The sequence below is a fragment of the Mauremys reevesii genome, linkage group 3, assembly GCF_016161935.1.
Source record: "Mauremys reevesii isolate NIE-2019 linkage group 3, ASM1616193v1, whole genome shotgun sequence".
NCBI lineage: Eukaryota > Metazoa > Chordata > Testudines > Geoemydidae > Mauremys > Mauremys reevesii.
In genome coordinates this window covers 80,407,108-80,417,827 of record NC_052625.1, presented here as the reverse complement: position 1 = coordinate 80,417,827, position 10,720 = coordinate 80,407,108, and positions in this window count along the sequence as shown.

The window sequence follows — 10,720 nt, the reverse complement described above, 5'->3', positions numbered from 1 at the left end:
AAGGAAGGGATCGGAACTTGCAAGGCAGGGAGCTGTCAGCTCTAAAACTCCACACTCTCTCTCTCCCCCACGCTCCCTGTCACACTCCACCCTACCCCCCTCTTTTGAAAAGCACGTTGCAGCCACTTGAACGCTGGGATAGCTGCCCATAATGCACCACTCCCAACATCGCTGCAAATGCTGCAAATGTGGCCACACTGCAGCGCTGGTAGCTGTCAGTGTGGCCACACTCCAGCGCTTTCCCTACACAGCTGTACAAAGACAGCTGTAACTCCCAGCACTGCACACCTGTAAGTGTAGCCAAGCCCAAAGACAGTTTACCAAAGACAGCTTTATAGAATTAGTCTGTAAACACAAAGATTGGGTAGAAGTATTATTGGTATTCATAATCCAGCTGAATACAAGATAAAATGGAAACTGCTCCAAAGCTAAGGAGGCTCTGAAAGGCAGTATCTTTTACCTCTATAGTGAATGAAAATAGATTTAAGATTTAGGAGTTGAATTCTGATCTTCAGGTGCTTGGGGTGAAATGTAACTCCCAGTAATTACACCAAACATAGCCCATTTCCATATCTCCCATTCACTATTTGAAGAACAGATCCTCTCTGACTTATCAGAGTGCCTCCCTACTGTTTTAAGTTACAGCACTACTTTTTTAATGCATACAGCAGAAGTAATTTATTCAGCTTAAGATCAGCCTAAGAAGTATAGTAAGAAGGCTTCAGAAGGAGTGTTCTTCTCTCCCCACTCCCTCAGAATGATGGGGATCGCTTCCTAGACATCCATGATGAAGGGGTGTGGGATTTACCTCTGAGAATTGTCAGTGTTAATAATGGCATCTTTCAAGGAGACTTTAAGAAATGAATGAATGCACTTAGCAGCCCCTGGGTTGTTTCAGAGTGGTTTCTATTTTTACCTTTTATTATTCCTTAAAGGCACAGAAAACATATGCATTATGTGATCCCTGGCAGGGGATATTCATGTTCCCAAAAAGCTTCTATTCTCTCCAGGGCAGAAATTTTGGTCACCTGTTAGGGGTGTTTCAGTGGTTTGTGTCTTGAAAACAAAAATCTACAATTGTGTTTGCAGAACCATGTGCCTGGAGGTTAGAATCAGGCTCTTTCAATCATGCCTGTTTACCAGGCAACTAAAACTTAAGTTAAATTAAATATATTACTGGTACATATCTAAAATAAAATAATTTGATTTCATAGTTCTGGGATACTATTATAGGTTATGATGCAATGTAAGATCAGAATCTGTATCTACTCAAACAAGACTATTTTGAGAAAATGTGAATGATTGAAAAGGAAGTTTTTAGAATGGAATAATCTCAACCTTAACTATAATGCTGCTCTTCTGCTGCTGTAATAGCTGCTAACATGTAGTCTCTGGTGTGCAGTGGAGTAGCTATCTATTTGAAGCAGAAATGCCTATGTATAGTTCTGAAAGTGCTAATTGCCTAGCAATTGTACATTTAAACTTCTTATGAATGTTTTCAAATGCAATAAGGTCTCTTGCAAAACACTCCCCCACCCCTCTTCATTACAAGGCTGCTTCTGGGCAGGGCTGGATGAGACTTGCTTAGTGTCTGTTGAAAGTGCACTTAATCAAGCAGATCCTGGGGCTGCTGTCTGTGCAACACTTCTAGACTCTGTTGGCCTGCAGGCAAGAGATCAGGACCAGAAACTGAGACTGGGTGTCTCGCATCACAGGAGATGGCGTAGCAGGCCAGAGACCATGGTCACTAGGCCATATAACTGCCCTTCCTCTAAGAAGCAGGGATTACATTTCTATTTTCTTGAATTAAAATTTGAATTAGAATTATATTTTGCTCTTCAAGTTAGGGTCTAAAAACAAAGACAGACAAGCCACAAGAGCACCATACAACACTTACAAAGTTCTGAATAAGAAGAGCTGCTGCAACCTCAGAGTGCCTTCTCACAGTAAAAGGGCAGATTTGCGTTTTCCAGAACTTTTCGCTCTTGATTATTTTCCTTGCAAAATTAAAATGAGCAATTTAAAGCCAAGTTTGAATTAGCATATTGAGGACAGTTTATTATTTATGAGATGGAAATCAGGATCCTGGATGACTGAACTCATTAAAGACCTTTTGGAATAGTTCCCATCTACTTCCTCCACAGCACTCCCCACAACAAATGATTCATACAGTAATTATTGCAACATCTTCCCAAACAATACATGCCTCCAACAGGAATAATTCAAATGTGAAATGCACAAAATGTCACTGAGATAGTAATAAGCTTAAAATACTTATCTGCAAACAGAGAAATTCTGTGCAAAGGCAACCACCTATAATTCAGCTCACTGAGACAAATATATTCCTGATGTAGCTCACCTAAGTTCTATGGCATTAGACCAGGATGTGTTTGGCCCAATGTTCCTAAACATTGCAGCAGATGCTGTAGGGTCTTTTGTGAGAGAGTCCTACAACACAGTGGGATACTGTACAGACGAGTACTCTCCGTGTTCCTGCACATAGAGATTGTCATACAGCAGCGCAAGTGGTGTAAAAACATGTTCTAATTAGCCATGTACCACGGCATTATTTGGCTTCCTCTATATTGGCGAAATAAATATGCTCCATCTGCATATTGGTGAACTAAATATTTACGGTTGTGGGACCCTTTGAACAGTCTCTTTGTGCTACAATGCCTAGGCCTGAAGTGGGGGTAGGGAGAGGCTGATTCTTTGATTGACTACGTAATGCCTCACTTCCAGTTTTTATAAAACTATGGTGTAGTGTTGCTGATGTCATCATAACAACGGTTACATTGCACCACCTTTCGGTGCTGGGTGAGGGATCTCTTGATGTGTATACTGGGGTTTACCGTGGTACAAAGGACTGTGAGGCTGGCAAGAGGTGCTGTATAATCTACCCATCCATCGTAATTACAGTTTTAATGTATTTATCCATACAACTCCCAAGGTATTCGCCTCATTTTAGGGATGGGGGACTGAGGCACAGAGACATTAAATGACTTGCTCAAGGTCACCCAGGAAATCTGCTCTGCTATAGGAGTTCATCTCAGATCTCGAGAGCCCCAGAGTAGTGCTCTAACCACTAAAACCATCCTTCCTCTCTAATCAGTAAGACAATATATTGAGCCAAATCCTGGCCCACCTACCTAGTTAAGTTTTCTGATTAACTCAAGCAGTAAAGATCCTGCTCTCCTGTGAATAATCTTTAATGAAAGTTAATATCTATCCATTGTCCTGCTAGAAAATGACAGAGCGGAAGAATTGCTCATCTCTATGTTACGCAGCAACCTGGCTGTTGGGGGAAGGTGTCAGGGGAGGCAGGACCATGTCGGCAGCATGTTCTTCCCCAGCTAAGCTGCAGCAAGGGCAAAAGCCTGAATGGGCTAAATGACCCACAAGCACATCACAGTTGAAGTCTCTGAAACAGAGCGGTCAGTCGGGGTGAGAAGAATACCAGCAGGGTGAAGATCCCATGTCCAGGCAATTGAGGAGCAAGATGAGGCGACAGCCCCACCTTGCCATGCTCAGAAGACATCCCAAACCCCCTCCACCTCAAAGGATAATGTTGCTGCTCCATTGGTGTTACTGCTGCCTTAGGGTTGCAGTAACTTCCATAGTTCCTAACTGGGGAAAGAGAAGGACGGGGATCTGTGGAGGGCTGAGGGGGGGCAACAAATGTTTTTATATTAGGTCTCCACTCCCACAAGCAGCTTTTACCTCAGTCTCACTGAGCGGGGATGGAATACCTCTGCCCCCTTCTGCACAGGGCCTGAACATCCTCAGTATCATTCAGCCTGGTGTGGATATAGTTGAGAGTAAGAGGTTCATGCAGCCCTCACTCCCACATAACTGGGCTGAGGATTTGGACCAATGACAGCAAAAGTTCTTGGCCCCTTACTTTCCACCAGACGTTTTGCAATCTCTCAGAGCAGCAACATTGATTTTAAACTCATTTTGAGGCAAAAGGGAAAAAAAAGTCTTCCAGGTTGGAAACTTGCAGTGAACAAAATAGACATATTATAAGTCCCTTAAAAAACACGGTTTGCAATGGCAATTATGACTTGAACTTAACGAGTTTCAGGCATGTGATTCTACAATGCACACACTACAAACAGTTTCTTAACCAAATATTGCAGACATCTCCAGTTTTTTGTTAATTAAAGCTCATCTAACTGTTGAATTCACTTTAAAAACCACCCTGAGGCTTGTGAGAGTTTTCACTGTAGAAAGCACTGTTGGCTTTCTTAACTGCAATTTGCCCCCTGGTGGTTTCAGCTTGACCTATAAGAACACTATAAATGTAGCTTTTTAGGTGGTGTTGAGTGAGCCAGACAAATCCTTGCCTACAGAGAAAGAACCAAATCCTGAGAGGTGCTGAGCGCCTGCAGCTTTCATCAATTTCAATGGGAGTTGCACAGGGTCTCAGCACTTCACAATATTTAGCCCAAAGACTCTCTGCTTCACATAAAAAGTGTGCAACCCTGATTACGCTGTCCTTTATGGTTGACTAAATAAATGGAATCCTAACATCAGTCAATGTACACAACCACAGCGAGTATAGGGTTGCAGCCATAAGGCCAAAGAAAATAAACTGACCTTTTTGAATCCCTTGCAAGAGTTTCCCATGTACCGGATGTGTAGGTATCAGTATTTAAACAATGGTACATTAATTAATGCTCAGTTACAGCACAAATGCTCATGGGGTTTCCATTAATATCAAATGAGTTCATGATGTTATACAATAAATAATGGGAAAGAATGAGGGTGAGACCTTTAATTTAAAGTGATAATGACATACAGGTCTTTAATAAAAGAAGTTGTGCTGCTGGATTGTAAAAACAATGCCAAGAAGGATATTCACATAGGATTGGATTCCAAGGTCCATACTTCACTTCATTTTTTAAGCACAACTGCTTTAAATTTCAGTAAGAGAGTTTTGCTTGAATAAGGTATGAGCAAAGACCTCAGGCATGGGTCCACATGGACCACCTCTCTCTGCCGCTTTTCATAAAGCTGCCTACCCCCTTTTCCTTAACATCCTGTTTGCTACTGGCTCTCACTGCATAATTCTTTCTTGATTCTTCTCCTTCCCTGCCTATTTCAGCTGAGCTTCCTCAAGTCAGGGAAAGGGGGTGAAAGAACAACGTTCCCTCTGCTTTCAGCAGAGAAGGGACAGCTGTGTTCCTCTGCACTCCCCATTCCACTAGCCCTTGAAAAAAGTCAAAGTCCAAAAGGGGGTGAGTTTGTGTGGATTGTGTTTTGGAACAGGCTGGGAGAACCACCTACCCTTACAAGTTTGTTCATGTGACACTTTAAAAGCCAACCATTATTTTTGCTAAGGCAATGAGAAAACAAGCTTGTGTGGCCCCCCTGCTGACTCTGCAGGACTAATTAACCCACAAAGCTCCTCTCTCAGCACTCAAGGAAAGTAAAATACTACGGACAGCATTAGTTCATTTTAATCTCCCTAAAAAGTCAGAAAATACGTCACTATTTGCCAGATGGGAAAGGATCGCACTGTTAGGAAAATAATGATTACTTTTAAACTTCCAAGAGGTGTTAAAGATAACAGCGAATAAAAATAAACTCAAAACCTGTTGTATTAAAATAAAGTCATTAATAACATCATTTAAAAAAAAAAAAAGCATGACTTAAGTGCTTTGGAGCCAGAGCTCCAAATGTACAGTAAAAATTCACGGTGGGAACCTCCAAAGGTTCTGAGGTTCAGTTCAAACAACAATCCAAATATTTTTGGCCTAGAATTGAGGCTGGAACTCTGGCAGGATCAGTCTCCTGCAAGTGATTTTCAGTGCATTCTGGTTTTGGCTGAGTCAGAAATTGAACAAGAAACAGCCTTTTCATGATATTTCAGAAATTCTATTTCCAGAGACATTAGGTCATGCAGGGAATGCGCTCACAAATACACAATACCCTTCCAACAGATTCCATGAAGTTCCAGTTGAAGACAGCTTGACAACATTTTTGTTACACCTACTGGGATCCTTTTCTTTTACTGCTTAAAAGTTCTCCTAACTAGGTTAAATATGCAAGTAAAATGTGTAATTAAGAACTACTCACAGTTCTGTATACTTATGTGACATATTACAAACATATAAGGCCTGATCCAGAAAATTGATACTCAAGCAACCAGCCCCAATGAAGATAATGGGCTTACCCAGTATGCTTATGGGTTACTTCTCTGAGCAAATGTTTGCACAATCAGGCTGCTCATAGATAAACTGGCTAGAGACAGCCGTAGAAAGGACAAATAATTCAGGAAAGAAAGGGTGCATGTGTTGTTTGTATAAATATACATATAATTACACACAGAGTCAGATTCTCCATTGCACTCCAGCTTTTTGTACTTCTCGGGCAACATAAAAGTCTCATACAAATGACCAGTGAGAATTCCCCTGGCAGAGAGGAACACACTGTTGGTATAAAGCCAGCACAGCCAGCTCCTGTACCAGCTGGCCCCATCCTTTCCAGCATAGAGGGCAAGCCAGGGACAGGAGGAGACATAGTGGGAGTGGGGCAGAGTTCCACAATGCTGGTCCTCCACTAGCATAAGGGGCCTTCAGGAAAATTCCAGTGAAATAATTAGAGCAGCCACTAGGCTGCTCTTCCTCAGGCCAGAGCTGGGGCAGCAATGGATTAGAGAGTCTAATACTCTCTGCTTCCTTGCACCAAGTGGATCTTGGGTGCAGGCAATAATTAAATCCCCTGTGTGTATATACAAACACATTGTCATAAACCATGATGGGGATGGTCAGGCCTAGTGGCTGGAGCTTGAATCAGGAGTCCAGAGCCAGATTGTAGCGAGGCCAGAGTGAGAGCAAGGCTGGAGCAGGACTAGGAACAGAGCTGGAGCAAGTGAAAGGCTGGAGTAAGATATGACTTGGGGAGTCTGTTGCCAATATCATGCAAGGGAGAATTCCAAGCCCTGGAGCGATGCTGAGCGGACTGAGCTGCCCTTCCTCCTGTTAGGCTCACCGGACCAGTTCCTGGATTGTGGATTGGCTGGAGCCTAGCACAGGAATGACTCATCAACATGCATGTGTTAATCGGGCTCTATTTCAGGGATGACTCATCACCTTACATTCACAGTGTGAACTGCCCGTTGGGGGAGGCTAGCCCCTGGCCCCGCCCCTCCCACCTGAGGCCCCACTCCTTCTGCCTCTCTCCCCCTCCGGAGCCCCAAGCCCCACCCCCCACCATGGCTAGAGGAGCCCCGCCACAGCCACCCCAAGTCCCAGCCCACCAGCCAGCCCAGACCATTGACCACCCCACCCCAGCTGGGCCACCCCAGCGTCAGCCAGCCCCAGCATCAGAGCGCTGGCCAGCCAGCCCCAGTACCAGCCCCAGATGCCCCGAGTCCTGGGCCGCCAGCTGGCCCACCCTAGCCCCAGCCCACTTCGGGGAAGAAAAGCAGCCTGGGCTGGGGCCAAGGAGGAAGAGCGGGAGGCAGGAGGGGGCCTTGGGGCTGAGCATGGGCTCCTGGCTGTTTGGGGAGTCTTAGCCTCCCTTGGCCTGAGATACCCACCGCCCATGCATACACACACAGAGAGTAATTCTTAAAGCTATTTCACAATCCCACCTGAATTAGCTACTGTTGTAAACCCTTCCTGGACTCTCCAACAGGGAATTCTGAGGATTGTTGCTCTGACCCTCTGCTTTACCCTTGTAATTTACAACTCTGTATTCTCTTGAATTGAAGAAGATGAATGCTGATAGGATCTGAGAGGGGGTTATTGAAGGCTGCCACATGAATTTCGGAATTTCTTTTTGCACTTCACTAACTTGACAAGTGGATGTTTCAACACAGTGGCTGTGAAAGGACCAAATAAGACTTCTTTGAACTTATTGTAAGCTACAGTATTTCAAGAATTGCTCTTATTGTTACAATTGTATATTCCAACAGATTGACTGACCTCTTTCTGAGTGTGAATGCTGTCAAGCTAAATATTTGTACAAATTCCAAATGCCATCATCTAGGCCCAGGACTGGGAAGATTATTTTATATGTAATAAAACAAGAGATTGTTGGAAGATGAATGAATTGCCACAGCCTCTCATATTCAGAACATTTTGTAATTGCCTTGGTCACCAAAATAAGCATCTTCTATCTGTAGGACCATGTAATTAATTTTTTTCAGGATCTCTTTCCAAATCTTAGACCTCTTAATTTATAAAGTGGTGTCTGACCAAAGAATCAATCACTTGTAGGGTGGTCAATAAATCTAAAGACTTAAAAACATTACTCTCTCTGAAGGGGACCTTTAACACTTTTCTTGTATCCTTTAAATAATTATTTAAACCAAAAGCTGGTGAGTGTCTAGAGCCAGTTCTCTATGCTGTGAGTCCTGGGAAAGAAGGGTTAATAACTCACACTGCAACAAAAGTTAAGTGAAAGTTTCCAAAGATAATTTCCCCAACCTCCCAGCTTCTCAGAAAGAATTGAAGACCCTCCAAGAAATGAGGACCAGCTACAAAAAGGGAGAACTAATAGACTACCCCAGTCAGAAGATATGAAGCTGCTTAATGGATGAGAAAGGGCAAAATGGATGAGACAAGACACTGGTCTTCCACTTAGCCAGCACTGCAGGCTGAAGCTAGAATTACCACCCTAACATGACATATTATTTGATTGCCTTTCTCCTTCCAGAACATGGATTTGGCGTTGCTAAAGGAGCAGTTCTTAACTACAATCCACAACTGTCTTTCTTCAGGATTTGAAAGAACCCACATCCAAACACTCAATGTAAGTCTAACTAGCAAGTCTGGATTTTTTTCACTACTCTCCCAAAATTCATCTATTTGAGGTCTGTAGTGAGGCGGTGGGATACCCCACAGCCCCGTTGAGGGACGAACCGCCCCTAACATCAAGGTGGGCGGAGCCACTGGGTCCTGCGCCCACCTGTTGGAGGTCACGGCGCCGACCCGGAAGTATAAAAGCTCACCGGCAGAGCTCAGTGGAGAACCAGCCACTGGAGAGACCAGACGTCTGCAACCGAGCTCCCTCTTGGGAGACAACAGCAGGCCCCGGCCGGCCGGAGGTCGCACCGGGCCAGCCGAGCCTACCCCGAGGACTGGACGGGCCTGCCCCGCGCCAGCTACCCCGAGGAGGAGCCGAGCCTGCCCCGCGCCAGCTACCCCGAGGAGGAGCCGAGCCTGCCCTTCGCTGTCTACCCTGAGGAACCGATGGTGTTCGAGACCGCCGAGGACGCTAGCATGACCCAGGTACCCTACAAGGGGGAGTGTGGAAGTAGCCCAGGGGCAGCTGACCCCAGTCTGGCTGCAGCACTGCCAGAACCTATGGCAGTGTGTTGCGGCCTGGATCCCCACTGACAGCAGCAAGTCTTTGCCGCTGCTAGGGCCCTGGGCTGGGATGCAGTGGAGAGGGAGGGCCTGTGTCCCCCCCTGCCACCCACTCCTTGGGTGACAGGCTCCCCCTTGTCCTTTCCTGGCCTGGAGAGGCTAGGACAATTTGAACTATTGACTCAGCCCCTGCTTAAGGGCCTGAGTCCCTGACTGTTTGCTTGGTGCCCCACCCTGACCTTGGGCCTGGGCTGCTATTGACTATTGACTCAGCCCCTGCTTAAAGGTCTGAGCCCCTAACCGTGTGCTTGCCATCCCACACTGCCGCAGAGCCCGGACTGACGGTGAAGTAGAGCGAGGCGGTGGGATACCCCACAGCCCCGCTGAGGGATGAACTCGGCAAAGCCCCTCTACAAGGTCAAATCTAGCAATCTGAGATACCTAAGAAAGAAACTGATGAATGAAAGTGCTAATTTCAGAGGGAGAAAAAATAATTCAGACTGAAAAAAAAAGTGTGGTTTTGTTTCTTATGTACTTCCGTTTGTCGTCTGATTTGGCCATATCTTACTTGAACTATTTGCATCCACCTGAATGGGAAAAAAAATGTAAAAAACACTGCCTGTTACCCATGTAGTTTCATTTACAGCTACTGCTGGATTCCAGAATCCAGCCTCCCTGCTGTATGATTTTTTTTCTTAAATAGCTCTTTGCAGAATGCTTCTGTCTTAGTACCTGAAACAAATAGTACCATAAGTTTTCCTGTGATGTTGCTCATTAGAAATAATGCTGCGTGGGACAGAAGTTTTATCATTTCCCCCCCCCCCCCCCAAATTGTTGTAAATACTACAACAATCGTTTTCACATGGATTTCAAGGGAGGCAGCATGTTCCTGTCAACTGATTGTGGGACTGGGAGCCATTTAAAAAAAAAATCTTCGCTGTTCTAATCCTTGTTTTACTACTGCTTTACAGTCTGATCTTGGCCAAGTCACATTTTCAGACGTATCCACTAATTTTGTGTGCTTCCATATTTGGGTTCCATCCTGAGACACATTGGGACTGATTTTCAGAGGTGTTGGACATCTGCAACTCTCAGTGAAATCAGTGGGACCTGTGGGTGCTCAGCATCTGAAAATCAGGCGACAGATGTAAAATTCATCCATGGTTTAACTACTAACTTCAATGGAGTTACACCAAGGATTAATTTGGCCCTAGATTCACAGGTTGGGTATTTTCAGAAGTCTCCACTAATGTTGAAATTTAGGACTACAACCTCAGTGTCAGTTTGCCCATCTGTAAAATGCAGATCCCTACCCATGTACTCCCGATGGGGTATTCTGAGAGTTGTTTGTAAATTGCTAAGTATTTTTATTTCCTCGAACTCATTTAAAGAGGTGGACA